Below are 15,208 nucleotides of genomic sequence, written 5' to 3' on the forward strand. Positions count from 1 at the left end.
TACTGTCCCCTCGGACACACCACCATCCACGGCATGAGCGCCGGGCCGGGCGGAAGGCGGAGGGGTCAGCGGCCGATCTTCTTCAGAGTCTCCGCCCTCCTCCCGCCGTGGAGGGGGGGGAGCCTTCTTCCCCGGTCGAGCAGCCGGGGGAACCCGGGTGCACTTCTTACCGCCGGGGCGGTGATTGTGCGCCTTACCTTTGGAGGCACACTCCGGGCAGAATAGCCTATTCGCGCACTCTGCCTGGGTGTGCCCCTCCCCTCCGCAATTGAAGCAGCACCGGGCCTTGTCCACATCGTCAGGACACCGGTGCTGCGTATGTCTCTGGGCCAGGCACCGGAAACATCGCTGTGGGGGTGCCTTTAGCACCTCCACTCGAGCCGCCACCCAGCCCAGGGCCAAACTACCCGCTCGGGCGATCTTCGCGGCGGCGGCGACCGGGCACTGTACTATGACAGAGCCCAGCCCCCGCCGACCGCGCGTCACCCAACCCACCCTGAGGTCCGCCACGAAGCATGACCCGTAGTCGGCGACCGCCGTGGCCACCTCCTCCGGAGTCACCGACTCGTCGAACCCGGATATGCGGATCCCCACCCTCCGCAGAGGGCAAGAGATCCGCATATCCGGGCCACCCGCGACGCGACGCATCTCTGAGGCCAGCCTTTCCGCGGCTGGCCTACTGTCTTCACCGGGGATCTTCAGGAGGAGACCCCCGGTCTGGGCTCGGCGAACTCGCAGCCCATTGCCCCCCTGCGGCGGGATGTCCCCTAGGACAATGGCCGCATCACACCTGCGTAGGAGGCGTCATCCCCAGTCACCGTAATCATCACCGCCGATGACTTGGGGACGCGCCTCCCGATCTTTTTTGCCGCGAGCGTTTTGCTTCGCGGCGGACCTCCACCCTTCTTCTTTTTTCCTTCCCCCTTTTTCTTTTCTGGCTCAGCCACCGAGGGGCGGCAGACGCCGCTGCCCCCGATGGTCGAGCCATAGCACGTTCAAATTCTGGGGGGAACACCCCCCAACCGCCATCCCCCGTGGGGCGGATGGGGGGCGCTCTTCTGCCCCCCTTATCCACTCTCCTCCTTTTCCGAGTGCCGACGACCTCGACCCAGCTCCGATCGCTCGCAGGCGTATCGGGGCCGGGCGTTGCCGCCGGCACGGCGGGGGGCGCGGGAGACTCCTCCCGCGGAGCTCCCGCACTCCCCTTTCCCCCTTCCCTTCTTCTTCTTGCCCCTGGCGTCGGTGGGGACGGCGGCCGGAACAGCCCCCGTCTCCACCCGCGCCAGGCGCCTCTCCAGGCCCTCCACCGTCGCCGTCAGCCGCTCCAACGTCCCCAGCACTCGCTCCTCGAAAGGAGAAGAACCGGGGGCAGAGGCGACCGACGGGGGCGGCGGAGGGGAAGGAGACCTTCTCCTTCTCGTCGGTTGCGGGACAGCAGCGGTTGAGGAGGGCCCACTCTGGAGCATGAGGGCGCGTTTTGCCACGCCCAGTTGCCCCCTTAATTCGGCGACCTCGGCCCGGAGGGAGCGAACCTCCTCCTCCCGGGCCGCGGTCGCCGTTTCCTCCTGTCCGTCATCTCGCCCGAAACGGCCCATGGCGTGGTACGCCAGCGTCATGAGCGCCTCCCGGGCGAGATGGGTATTTAATTTAATTCACCCCGACAGGTTGCCCGACAGTGGGCAACCTGTGGAGGCCTTGTTTCGTGCGCCTTCGACCTCCCGGAGCCAACCATTGGCCAGACCAGCCAGGTCCGTGGTCGTGCTCCGGGAGATTACTCCCAGCTGGCGGTCGCCGCTGATCTGGCGTAAACAGGGTCGGGGGGGATCCTGATACGCTGCCGAGGCCTCGTATCGCTCACCCCCGTTCCCTCCTCCTCCGACTCCGAGCTACGTGTATAACGTTAGCTCGGAGTCGGCAGGCCCGAAATTGTTCCAAAGGAACCCCGTAGAGCCGGTCTTCCGCGGCCGCCCCGTCGGACAGTGGGGAGGGGGACCTGAAGGGTCCACTCCCGTCCAAACGGGGTCGGCCACGGGCGCGCCTACTTCTAACTTGAGTCGGAAAGTCGGATCCGTCCCCCGGGACATCCGGGATCCGGACACGGCCCTCCGACTCGTCCAAATCGATAACCGGCTCCAGGTTCCCGGCCATCGCTCCCTCTTCCTCCTCTCGCCGATTCACGTCCGTGGGCTCAGCCCTGAGCTGAGAGAGCCTCTGCCGCCTCCTACGAGGCGGGTCAGCGAGGTCCTCCCCGCTCGAGCCTCCCCCACGGACGCGGATCGGCGTTGATCCCTCCTTCCTAGGTGGCGGTGGCGCGAATGCCACCGTCTTAAAAAATCGGGTTCCTTCGGACCCGATTGCACTGCTGTCTTGTCGACCGCCGCCCGTTTTGCGACGACCGTTGGCCAGCAGGATCGAGTCCTCTCCCGCGGACTTGGCCAGGACTCCGACCCAACGAGCCCTCTCGCCCGGTGTCAAATCACTAGGGGAGGCGTAGCCCTCCCCTTTAACTTACTGAGGAGGAAGAGGACCCCCCCGTGTACTCCCCTCCCTCCCAGTCGGAGTCCTCTTCCTCGGACAGCTCTCCTTCGAGCTACTCGAGGGCGAGGAACCGATCGATTGCGTCGCGGGCCTCGGGCCCGAGGCGCTCCCGCATATGCAAGAGCGTCCTCCTGCGCGACTCCCGCGACGCACCAAGACATTCATGAACATTCTCTTCCACAGTATCCCGTTCGTCGGCGGGGCCTGTGGGCACCCCGCGCGACAGCCCGTCGGTTGATATCGACAAGGGGGCACCCGGGACACTAGTCTCCCTTTGCCGGCCCTGGGGTATCCGACCCCCCTGCGCGGTAAGTTACCGATATCTTTGTCCATGTAGTTCATAATTGGGGTATTGTTTCGCGAGGGGAACCCCACCCTCGCCCTGAGGGGTACTACGGGTCGGCGTTTGGGGACCACCGATCCGAGGCGGACCTAATGGACAACACAAACATCACACGCGCCGACCAGGGAAGAACACAAAACGAAAACCGAGTGCACGCAGTTAAGCGCACACCCGGGATAACCCACGATCGACGCGCGCCAGACAATGGACTGCGGCGGGCAACCAGGACCCCCGCCCCCAGCCAGCACCCAGAACGATCCCCCGATCAGCGGCCTCAGCGAGAACCAGCGCCCCCCACGACGATGCCCCCGCGTTAACGAGGAACATCCCCGAGGAGAAACGCCAGCCGTGCCGGAATACGGGTTGCTCCTAGGCCCGAAGGCCCGGTGTCGATGTACCCGGGCTAGCCGGGGCCATTGACAGCCAGCGGGTCAACACGCGGGATTCAGTCACCGACCAGGAGATCGCCCCAGGATTCGGCAGGGAGAAGACGACCCGATCCCCCCCGCGACGAACACTGAACAATTCACGCACCACCAAGGCGTCTGAGGCGCGAAACGCGACACTCAGACGCCGCCTCCTTGATTTTTTATAGAGGTTGACTCCTCGCGACCCGGGCGGTGAAGCCAAGGTCTCCGGTCCATCCCGCACGTAATTTCAGCACGTGATGGATTACGGTGTGTCAGCTCGGGCGCCAGGGTCGCTGAGATCCCTGCATCTACGGCCTATGAGAGACCGCAGACCCCTAGCGAGGTCGGGAAACCGCAGGAACGCCAATTCCTGTATCTAGAGTCGATCCGCAGCCTCGGGAGGCCCCGAAACGACTCCAGACCCCTACGGGATGATGGCAACGATTGACTGCATCTAACGTAGTATTTTTTCTTTTTGGGGTTATCGTAGAATATCCATTTCTTATCCCCCGTCACAACCCGATGTAAAAAACTCTTTCTATGTTGCCTTTGAATCAGCTGCTCGCAAGTGAAAAATCGCCTTTTAATGTTTCTCTTCATGTTTCAATTCATGAGGCACCCAATTGCTTTGGTTGAGAATCATTCTCATGGGTTTTAATCGTACGGAAACTGTTGGTTGCGTAACTTCCAATGATTCTGCAAGCTCTTCTTGCGTTTGACTCGGAGTCAAACGCAAGAAGAGCTTGCAGAATCATGACATCTTCATTGAGTAATGCCTCCAATTCTTTGTCTTCGAATTTTTTTCTTTTCTTTTTTCTGTTTAGAGCGAAGCTTGTCTTCAATGGTGAAATCACCATTCTTGAAACGTCGAAACCATTCCCTACATGATTTATCAGTTGGAGCATTATCACCATAAACTTCTACCAGCATTTGATGCGCTTCAGCTGCGCTTTTCTTCCAATTAAAACAGAAAACTATAACCTCCCGCAAATGCTGCTTAGTTACTACAAAAGTTGACATATTCAACACAATAAAAAACAGGGGTTTTGTATGAACTTAAAGCGATTTGTACTGAATATTATTGACAGATGTCTAACCTCTTTAAAATCACCGGAATCAGCTATCACTATGACACATTTATAACAGCCAGAGCCATCTTTTGAAAACTGACCGAACTAATTTATACTCCCAATATTTACAATAATATTTTCTATTTCTGCCTTTCTAAACATCGACAAGTCTGTTAAATGTATAACTGTAACAGTTATCTAAAAGCTTAGTATCCGTTTTTTTATTTGGCCCATTTTTTTGTTTATTAATATATATTATTTTAGAAATCAATCTTTTATAATAATTAAGTTTAAAATCAAAGGTCTTGATATTTTCCCAATCAAAAGAATGATTTTGTTGTAATCTATGTTCACTAATAACGGATACCTTAGATGTTTCAAGTTTTATTTTGTTTATATGTTCTTTAATTATTATTTCTTTTTGTTTAGCTTACATACAAGGCATTACAATCCTTAAATTCAGTTTGCAGACAACGTTAATTGTTACACTTTGTTTCAATATTCTTGTTTTTGTGTATTTTAACAAACCTCAAGCTTATTTAAGCATCTAAAACCCAACATAACTTCATTTTTATTTAGGGACGCAGATATTTTTTCTGAAATGTCTTTAATATATAAAAGATATTGAAGGCAATACCATTAAATTTAACGCACAACTCAAAGCCGATATTCGAAATATTACAGTCCTACAATTGTAGCGGTTCTTGGATGCTCGAGTAAACAATAACCATATAGACAAGAAACTGATCTCCATGTTTAAATACACACCTCAATTTTTAAAACAGAATGACAACATAATAAACACGCGTGTGGACAAGAAAAATGTAGTGGTTGCAATGGATGAGGAGGATTATTTACATAAAATGCAGAGCCTACTAAAGGATAAAGATACGTATTCCTTGGAAAAAAAGAAACCCAGCACTTAAATTAGAAGAAACCGTAAACAATCTGGTTAAAACATGGCATTCTAAGGGATATATTTCCAAACAGAAATTGTACTCTTTATGGAAGATTGTTTGCTACTAAAAGCTTGTGGACTTCCAAAGGTACATAAACCTAACACTTCTTTAAGAATTATCGTGTTTTTAATAGGAACAGTTTTTTATCCATTGGCAGCTTTACTACAAAACATAATATCGGACAGCATTTCACGGGCGTTGGGTCATGTCAATAATAGTTTTGAACTCTGTAAATTGTTAACGAACAAAAGCATACACGGCTCTGAGGTTTTGTCATCGCTCGATGTAACATCTTTGTTTACCAACGTGCCTTTAAATCTTGCAATTGATGACATTGTGTCTAGATGTTAATTCATCGTAAAAAAGACCAACATTCCGACAGATGAGTTTATTGCAGCGGTGCAATTTGTTTTAACATTAACATATTTTATTTTTAATAATATCTACAAACAAACTTAGGGGATTTCCATGGGCTCACCGCTATCATTAGTGATGCAAGATTTAGAGTCTAAAGTTTTTGAATAACATAAAGATTGATTTATCGTTTTACGTACATTATGTAGACGATATTGCTTTAGCGGCACCTGCTGAAGCAATAGAAAATATTTTAAATGAATTTAACGGATATCACAATCGGTTGCAATACACACTCGAACTTGAAAAGAAGTGTTGATTTTTAATTATCCTTAATTTTTTAGACACTTTAATCAGAATCGTGAACAATACCTTATATATTAACTGGTTCCATAAAGAACTTCTCAGGAAGATATTTATTATACTACTTACACTAACCGATATGTTAAAAAATAAGAACTATTTACAGTATGGTGGGTTGGGCAATTTTACTATTACATTCCGAATACCGTGAGAAAATTGAGAATTTTGTATAAATATCTTAATTGATAATGGCTACTTATTGCAGTTAATTTTTAATAAAATCAACACTAGAATTAAAAAATTAATTAATATTAAACTGAATAACAGATTTCATGATTTTATCGACGAATCTAATACGTTCAAGGAAAGGAAAAAGTTTTTGCTCTTTCTATATATTAAAGACATGTCGAAAAGAATATCTGCGTTTCTAAACAAAAAATGAAGTTATGTTAGGGTTTAGATGCTTAAATAAGCTTAACAGGTTTGTTAAAGTACATAAGGACAAGAACATTAAAACAGAGTGTAACAACGTTGTTTACAAACTGAATTGTAAGGATTGTAATGCCTTGTATGTAAGCCAAACAAAAAGAAACTTGAACAAGAATTAAAGAACATATAAACAATATAAAACTTGAAACATCTAAGGTATCCGTTATTATTAAACACAGATTACAACAGAATCATTCTTTGGATTAGGAGAATGTCAAAATCCTTGATTTTAAACTGAATTATTATAAAAAATTGATTTCTAAAATGATATATATTATAATAATAAACAAAAAATGGACTAAATAAAGAAACGGATATTGAACTTTTAGACAACTGTTACAGTATTATATTTAACAAATTTGTCGATGTTTAGAAAGATAGAAGTATTATTGTAAATACTTAGCAGAATATTCGCTTTAAACATAGGTCATGCTTGCTCCGCTGCATCAAAAGTAATTAGTCTCCCTTGTCAGGCTGATCAATAAAAATCTCTACGTTGTATAAGTTATAAATGACCAGGGTTGAATATGTTGTATAACATGAATGACTCTAACGACGAATTGTAAATCTAATTATTTACACGGAAAATTTCTATTTATTGAAAACGGTTCTTTAACGCTCATAAATAATGTTTTCTCTCATGCTGTCTCGAAAGTTGTTTGCGTTTGAATCTTGTTTTAAATAAGTACTGCTGTACATATTGCGTCGTTAATGTAAAAAATTGTTACACAGTGAAGAAGTTTCCGTAAAGTCGAAACGTTTGTGTTGAATTATTTAATTAAATTAATACGTTTTATATTAATATCCAAATAGGTGACTTCCGTTTCCGGTAACGAGAGTGATAAACGTGTGCTTGTAAGGTGTGTTTGGTGAGATTGTGTTTTCTGAGAAGAAGGAGGGCAGGATTGGAGCGCGAGGGAGTAAGGGGACAGAGGAGTAGCAGGTGGAGTTGGGAGAATAAGGGATAGGGCAGGGGTAAGGGAATAGTGAGACAGGAGTGATAGTAGGGTTGGGACGGGATTCGGAGGTTAGACGGGAGAGCAGGTATAGAGAGCAGAGAGGAAGCAGAAAAGAGGGAGGGTAGCGACATCGGTCGGTAGAAGTGAGAAGCATAACAGGAGAGAGTAAATGCAGTTGCGGGAAATTTTGAATTGGAGTAACTCTTGAGTAACCAACATATTAACTTAGTATATAATTTTATTTTTTCACATTTTTTACATTTATATAATGATTTCACAAATAAGCTAAAAAATATTATTGAACTTAATTAAATTGTTTTCTTAGATTGAAAAGTGTGATCATTTCAAGTATATAAAGAGTCATACGTTTTATTTACATAAATATTACAAAAAAAAAAATAACCCGACTGCAGGTAAATAAACTTTCTGAATAGGGAAAGTCGGCAGGTTAGAAGAAAGACGAGATGGAGGAAGGAAAGGAGGGAGGAAGGAAGAGGGAAAAGGAAGTAGAAGGGAATGGTGAGGAAAAGAGAAGAGTGGGAAGGCCGAGCAAGGCAGAAAGTCTAATGAGGTATACAGGGTGAGTCATTTTAATCTATGGACTCGAATGTCTTCCAAATAACGGTATCTACAAAAAAATGGTTTAGATAAAAGTTGACCAGGACAGAGGGGGTCATTCAATTGTACCATTGGTTTTGACCTTGAGGTCAATTTTGAAGGTTATTTCAAGGTCACGATGGTTTTTTTAAATGGGACACCCTATTTTTGACTGCGGATTTCGAAAGAGCGGAAAATTTTACATCAAACTTGTCTCATGAAAAAATTGTTTTTGCGACCTTGGAAAGTCAAAATGAAGGTGAAATGCCTGAAAAACGATCTGGTGTACTTTTTCTGAAATGACGTGGTTTTCTGGGTAACACAAATGTGCATAATGCTTAAACAAAGTCAATGAATTGTAAAAGTGTTAATCACTTTGACTAGCTTGACCTTGAGGTCAATTTTCAAGGTTGTTTGAGGCTCATAACGCATTTTTTGATTAGTAAATCCTATTTTTGACCGCAGAACCTGTTTCTTGATAATGGGCTCTTAAACAATGGCACTTTTTATATCAGCATAGGGATTTTTTAGTTTTTTGACCTGACCTTTTGAAGGTCATATCAAGGTCATATCAAGGTCAAAATCACTTTCATCTTACTTTTAGCGTTACCCGGAAACAACGACGTGGACGTAGTATGTTCTGTTTCCTTTAGGGTGCTTGATTATCGTGAGTCCCCTTGCCTCTCACGTCGGGGTGCTTGATTATCGTAAGTCCCCTCGCCTCTCACTGACACTGTAATTTAAATGAATTACCCACGGAGTAATTGTTCAAAATTACCTCCGTTGGCTTCGAGGCATAACTGCAATCTGTTTTGAAAACTATCCACAGTTCTAAGCAGGGTAGCTCTAGGAATGGCTGCACAAGCTCTACGAATGCGGTCCATAAAATCATCTCTTGTGGTTGGTCGTTCAGCAAAAACAACATTTTTCAAGTATCCCCATAAAAAGAAATCAGGCGACGTCAAATCTGGTGAGCAAGGAGGTCATTCAACTGGACCCCTTCGTCCAATCCATCTGTCATTGTAACTGGCATTTAAAAAGGCACGTACAATGAGTGCATAATGCGGTGCAGCACCATCTTGTTGAAGCCACATTCTTGCTCTTGTTGCTAAGTCAACATCTTCTAATAAGCCTGGTAAGTGATCTCTTAGCAACGATAAGTAACTGTGTCTATCAACGTTCTCTTCAAAAAAATAAGGTCCAATCAAATAACCATTTACAATGCCGCACCACACCATAATACTCCATCGATTTTGATGATCTATTGGCCTATACCAGTGGGGATTAACATCTGACCAATAATGGCAGTTGTGTCTATTAAGTTGTCCGTCACTATAAAATTTAGCCTCATCTGAGAAAAGCACATACCTAAAAAAATTTGGATCATCGTGTAACATTTGTAAAGCCCACTGGCAAAAAGCAATACGCATCAGATGATGATTAGGCTGTAAAGCCTGCGTAAGAGTGATGTGGAAAGGGTGATAATTTAGAGCTTTTAAAATTCTAACAACAGTTCTTTGTGCTATACCTATTTCCCTTTCAATCTGGCGAGTACTAACATGAGGATTAAGGTGAAGTATTGCTAAAATAGTTACAGTTCGCGCATCATTTTCCTCATATTCATGATGTTGACGTTGACGAACAAGATGTCCATTGCGAGCTCTTTGGACTAAACTATTGTCAGTATTGTCATATCAGTTGGATGTCGCCTTTCAGGAAAACGTTGAGCATAAGCCTTGATGCTGCATTGTAATTGCTATGACACTCCCCTAAAACTAATATAATATCAACAATCTCAGTAGGACTATAATCAGCCATTCTGGAAAGGTAACTTGTGAATGTAATTACCTACATACCCTGTATGTAATTACCTACATACCCTGTTTGGAATTTTTTAATTTAAGCAACTTTAAATAGTAAATTTTTCAATTATGCAGAAGTGAGTAAGAAAGAAAAGGAATAAAACTCTATTATAACAATAATTATAAATCTTAAATCAAACGTAATTGTTTAGTTTTTTTTAATCGTTGATTATTAGCATTAGGTATCGCAGTACTGTCAGCTACTTGCAACTTTCGGCCGGATTTTTCGACGCACGCCTATTGCTCCCCTCCCACCGCTTGCGCCTTAGCAACGGCGCCGCCGGACGGCGTAACTAAGGAGCGCGATACATCGTCTCAGGACCGTGCGTTACGCCGTCCGGCGGCGCCGTTGCTAAGGCGCGAGCGGTGGGAGAGGAGCAATAGGCGTGCGTCGAAAAATCCGGCCGAAAGTTGCAAGTAGTAATGTTTAAGCATTATGCACATTTGTGTTACCCAGAAAACCACGTCATTTCAGAAAAAGTACACCAGATCGTTTTTCAGGCATTTCACCTTCATTTTTCACCTTTCCAAGGTCGCAAAAATAATTTTTTCATAAGACAAGTTTGATGTAAAATTTTCCGCTTTTTCGAAATCCGCAGTCAAAAATAGGGTGTCCCATTTAAAAAAACCATCGTGACCTTGAAATAATCTTCAAAATTAACCTCAAGGTCAAAACCAATTGTACAATTGAATGACCCCCTCCGTCCTGGTCAACTTTCATCTAAACCATTTTTTTGTACATACCGTTATTTGGAAGATATTCGGGTCCATAGATTAAATTGACTCACCCTGTAGATCAAATAGTGCGTCGCTGCTAGAATTGCTCAAAAGAGGAGAGAAAAGGAAGGGTGAACAAGGGGAGTAGACTAGAGTAGAGGTGGGAGAAATCTTTAAAAGAAACAATAAGATAAAGAGATTGCCAGTAAGACAAGAAGAAGGAGGGCTAAGGAAGATATTAAGGGAAGTAAGGGAAGGTTTTAAGGAAATGAAAAACGAATTGAGAGAATTGAAGAAAGGCAGGGAAGAGATGAGAGAATGGATGGAGGAAATGAGGAAAAGACTAGACAATTTGGAGAGAAGAGTGGAGGTTATAGAGAAAAGTAGGGGAAGGGTGGAGAAGGAGAAGGGAGGAAGGGAGAAAGATAAAGGGGAAGAGATAGAGCAGATACAGATAAGAGGAAAGGGTGAGATGAAGGAACTGGAAGAAAGGATGAGGAGACTAGAACTAGAAAGGGAAAAGAGGGAAAGGGAGTAGAGGAAGAGGAATATAATTATAAAGGGGATAAGAGTAAAGGAAGAGGGAAAGGAGGAATTAAAAAGAGAGGTAGAAAAGATAGTACAGGCAACAAGGGCGGTAGCGAGAGTGGAAGGGGTGAGGAGGATATGGAATAATGATAAGGGGGGAGGGGTCATGGTATGGGTGAAATTTGCGAGTGTGAGGAAGAAAATTGATGTGATGAAGGGAAAGACGAAGCTGAGGAATAGGAAAGAGTGGATCGTGGACTAAACGGAAAAAGAGAGAAGGATAGAGTGGCTGATAAAAAGGGAGGCAGAAAGGAATAGAAAGAAAGAAAAGAAGATAAGAGTAGGATATATGAAGATGTGGATCGAGGATAAATTGTGGATATGGGATGAGATCAAAGATGAATTAAGGGAATTGAGGGGAAGAGATGTTAGAGAGGAGGAGAGGGGGGAAAAGGAGAAAAAAGAGAAAGAGGTTTTTTAGTAGGGGGGTGGGGTAGGTGAGGGGGAGAAGAATGGGATTAAGGGAAATGGAAAATATGATAGAAAGAGGAATAGAAAAAGGATGGACGGTAAGGAATACAAAATAGGTTTTTGGAATGTAACAGGCATGGAAAATAAAGAAGAGGACTTTAGAGAGAAATTGAAGGAATGGGATGTGATGTTTTTGAGTGAGACATGGTTACAGAAGAAAGGATGGGAGAGGGTGCAAAGATGGTTACCGAAGGGATACGTTTGGGAGGTGCAAGAAGCGGGAAGGAAGAGCAAGAAAGGGAGGGCAATGGGGGGAATGTTTATGGGGATAAGGAATGGGATAGAAAGAGAAAAAGAGAATAGGGAAAGGAGAGAGATGGGATTACAGGTGAGTGAAGTTAACTTAGGCGGAGAATGGTGGAAACTAGTGGGTGTATATGTGAATGGGGATCTAGAGGAAAAAACAAGGCAATTAAGAAAGTGGATAAAAAAGAAAGAGGAGGGGGTAAGTATATTAATAGGGGGGGATTTTAATGCAAGAACGGGTAGAGAGGGGGGAGATATAGGAGAGGAGGAAGACGGAGGAGTAGGGGTAAGAGTGAGAAACTCAAAAGATGGAAAGATGAATGGAGAGGGAAAGAAATTGTGTGGTTTCTTAAAGGAGTTATGATAGTCAATTCTGAACGGATGCATAAAGGGAGATGAGGAGGGAAAATGGACGTATACTGGAGGGAAGGGGGGACTGTAATTGACTACGTAATCGGGAATGAGAATACTAGAGGAAAAGTGATAAAAATGAAGGTGGAGGAATGGGTGGAGTTTGATCATCAGCCATTAACTGTATACGTGAAGGGAGGAGGAAAAGATTAGGAAAAGAAAAGAAAGAGAAAGAAGAGGGGTGTGTACGGAAGAGGGAAGGAAGAAATTTGATGAATACGTGGGCAAGAGGGATAGTGTTTTGGAGGGGGTTGAGGAGAGTTGGAGGAAATTGAAAAAGAGAGTGGAAGAAGCATTGGAAAAAGTAGAGAGAGAAGAGAAACAGGTGCAGAGAGGTTGGTGAGACATTGAATGTAGGAGTATGAAAAGAGAAGTAAGAGAGGAGTTTAAAAAATGGAAGAAAAGAGGAGGGAACGGGGAGAAATATAAGGAAATAAGGAAGAGATACAGAGAGTATTGTAAGGAAAGGAAAAGAAGGGAACGAGAAAGATGGGAGAGGGAATTGGAAGGTGTAAAAACGGAAGAGGATGTATGGAGGATAATGAACAGGGGGAGGAGAAAGAGAGTCACGGAAGGGATCGAAATGAGGGAATGCGAGGGACACTTTAGAAAAGTGTTGGGGGGAGTGGAGTGGAGAGTGAGAAGGGAGGTGAGGGGAAGAGGAGTGGAGGAAGATGATATCAGTAGGGAAGAAATAGCAAGGGCAATAAGGAAACTGAAGGAGAGAAAAGCGGCGGGAGGGGATGGTATTATAAATAAAGTATGGAAATTTGGGGGAAAAAAATAAAGGAATGGTTGTGGAAAATATGCAACAGAGTGTGGAGAGGAGAGGGGTGGAGGGAGGAGGTGGTAGTGCCGTTAGTGAAAAAAGAGAAGAGGGAGAGGGTTGAAGAATATAGAGGGATCACTTTAACACAAACGGCATACAAGGTGTACGCAACGGTACTTGCGGAGAGATTGAGGGAGAAGGTGGAGAGGAAGGGGATACTCTCACCGAGTCAAACGGGGTTTAGGAGAGAAGTAGGCACGATTGATCAGATCTACGTATTGAACTATCTGATAAACAAGAGGGTGGCGGTGAGAAAAGGCAAGATGGTGGTGCTATTTGTAGACTTGAAAGCTGCGTTTGACTCGGTGGATAGGGAAATTCTCATTGATGAGGGAGAGGGGAGTTAGAGAAAGTTTGGTAGTGAGGTGCGAGGAGGTACTGGAGGAGACCATAAGTAGAGTGAGGATGGGAGATAAGTTAGGAGAAAACTTTTGGACGGGGAGAGAGGTAAGACAGAGGTGCCCCCTGAGCTCATGCTTGTTTAGGCTGTTGCTGGCGGATTTAGATGAGGAGTTAGAGAGAGAGAGGGGCGGGAGAGTGAGGGTAAAGGAAAGGAAAGTATACTCGTTAGCGTACGCAGATGATGTGGCAGTGGTTGCAGAAGAGGAGACAGGGATGAAAGGAATGGAAAGGATTAAGGCATTGGAAAGTTATATAGAACGGAAGGGATTAGAGATCAATGTGGAGAAGACGAAAATAATGAGGTGTAGAAAGGGGGGCGGGAGACAGAAAAAGATGGTATGGAAATGAAAAGGAAGAGAGATAGAAGAGGTGAGAAAATACAAATACCTAGGTTATATAATGATGGCAAATGGGGGTCAGAAAGAACATATAGAGGAGAGAGTTAACAAGGGAGCAGTGGTGATGAGAGAAGTGTGGGGGATAGGAAAGAGGAAGTTTGAAAAAGATTGGTCGAGAAGGATATGGTTGTTTGATAGATTGGTTTGGACGATAATGGGATATGGAGTAGAGATATGGGGCTGGAAAGAAAGAGAGAAGGCTGAGAGGATACAGGACTGGTTCTTGAAGTGGATTGTGGGGGTTGGGAGGTACACTCCGGGGTACATGGTGAGGGAGGAAATGCAGAGGGAAAAGTTGAGGGGGAGGGCAGGGTTGAGGGCATGGAGCTATGAAAAGAAACTGGGAGAGGGAGGGGGAGGAGAGCTGGCGAGGTTGTGTTTGGAGGAAATGAGAGACAGGCCGAAGGTAGGAAAAGTGATGGGTAAATGGGAAGAGGAAAGGAGAGATTTTTATGAAGAGAAGAGCTAGAGCCTAATTGAGATAGAAAAGATGAGAGAGGGAGGAGAGCTGAGGGGGGAAGAAGTAGTGGCAAGAGAGAGTAGGTGGCAGGAGGAGGAAAGATGGGAGAAAATTAGGGGCTCTAGATTTAACATATGGTATGGTAGATTGAAAGGTAAGGGGCTGCCAGAGTACCTAAAGAAGGGATGGAAGGAGCAAAGATGGCAGAGAGTGGCGAAGTTTAGGCTGGGAGACGGGATGATGGGAAATAGATATTCGGATGGGGACGAGGAAAGGAAGTGTAGGATATAGGGGGAATGGAAACTTGGGAGCACGTATAGGAGGAATCCACAAATTGGGGGTTGAAAAGGGATAGCTGAAGATGGTGGAGGAGGTTTTGAGAGAGGACGGGGAAGGAGAGATTTGGATGAGGAGATTAGAGGAGATGAGGGAGGGAGGAGGGTGGTTGGGTGTGAATGAGAGTGTGGAAAGAAGAGAGGAAAATGCGGCGGAAACGGAGGTCCGAAGAATGAGTGTGGATGTATGGATGGATGAGTGATCTTTCTCTCTCTCTTTCATGTTTTGTATAGGATGCGAGGAATAAAATGTTTAAATTTTGTAAGCGGAGCGGAGGTCCTCAGTGTACTCCGCAAGGAATAAAGTACCTTTATGTATGTATATATATATATATATATATATATATCCATATATATATATTTATACATATATATATATATATATATATATATATATATATATATATATATTATATATGGGGCATTCTCCGTCAAAAAGGCCACCCCTGCTGCCCATTTCAATTTTT

General features: G+C 45.0%; 1 protein-coding gene and 1 long non-coding RNA gene across 9 annotated transcripts in view; both read left to right on the forward strand.

Moving 5' to 3' along the window:
* LOC105197099 (WD repeat-containing protein 81) overlaps positions 1 to 15,208 on the forward strand; it is a 374,845-nt gene that overhangs the window by 24,921 nt on the left and 334,716 nt on the right. The gene's annotated exons all lie outside the window — the stretch shown is intronic.
* LOC120358133 lies at positions 3,600 to 7,829 on the forward strand. Its single transcript, XR_005575063.1, has 2 exons — positions 3,600 to 3,966; positions 4,034 to 7,829. It is a non-coding gene; the product is annotated as an uncharacterized LOC120358133 (long non-coding RNA).

This window comes from Solenopsis invicta, chromosome 6, assembly GCF_016802725.1.
Source record: "Solenopsis invicta isolate M01_SB chromosome 6, UNIL_Sinv_3.0, whole genome shotgun sequence".
Taxonomy (NCBI): Eukaryota; Metazoa; Arthropoda; class Insecta; order Hymenoptera; family Formicidae; genus Solenopsis; species Solenopsis invicta.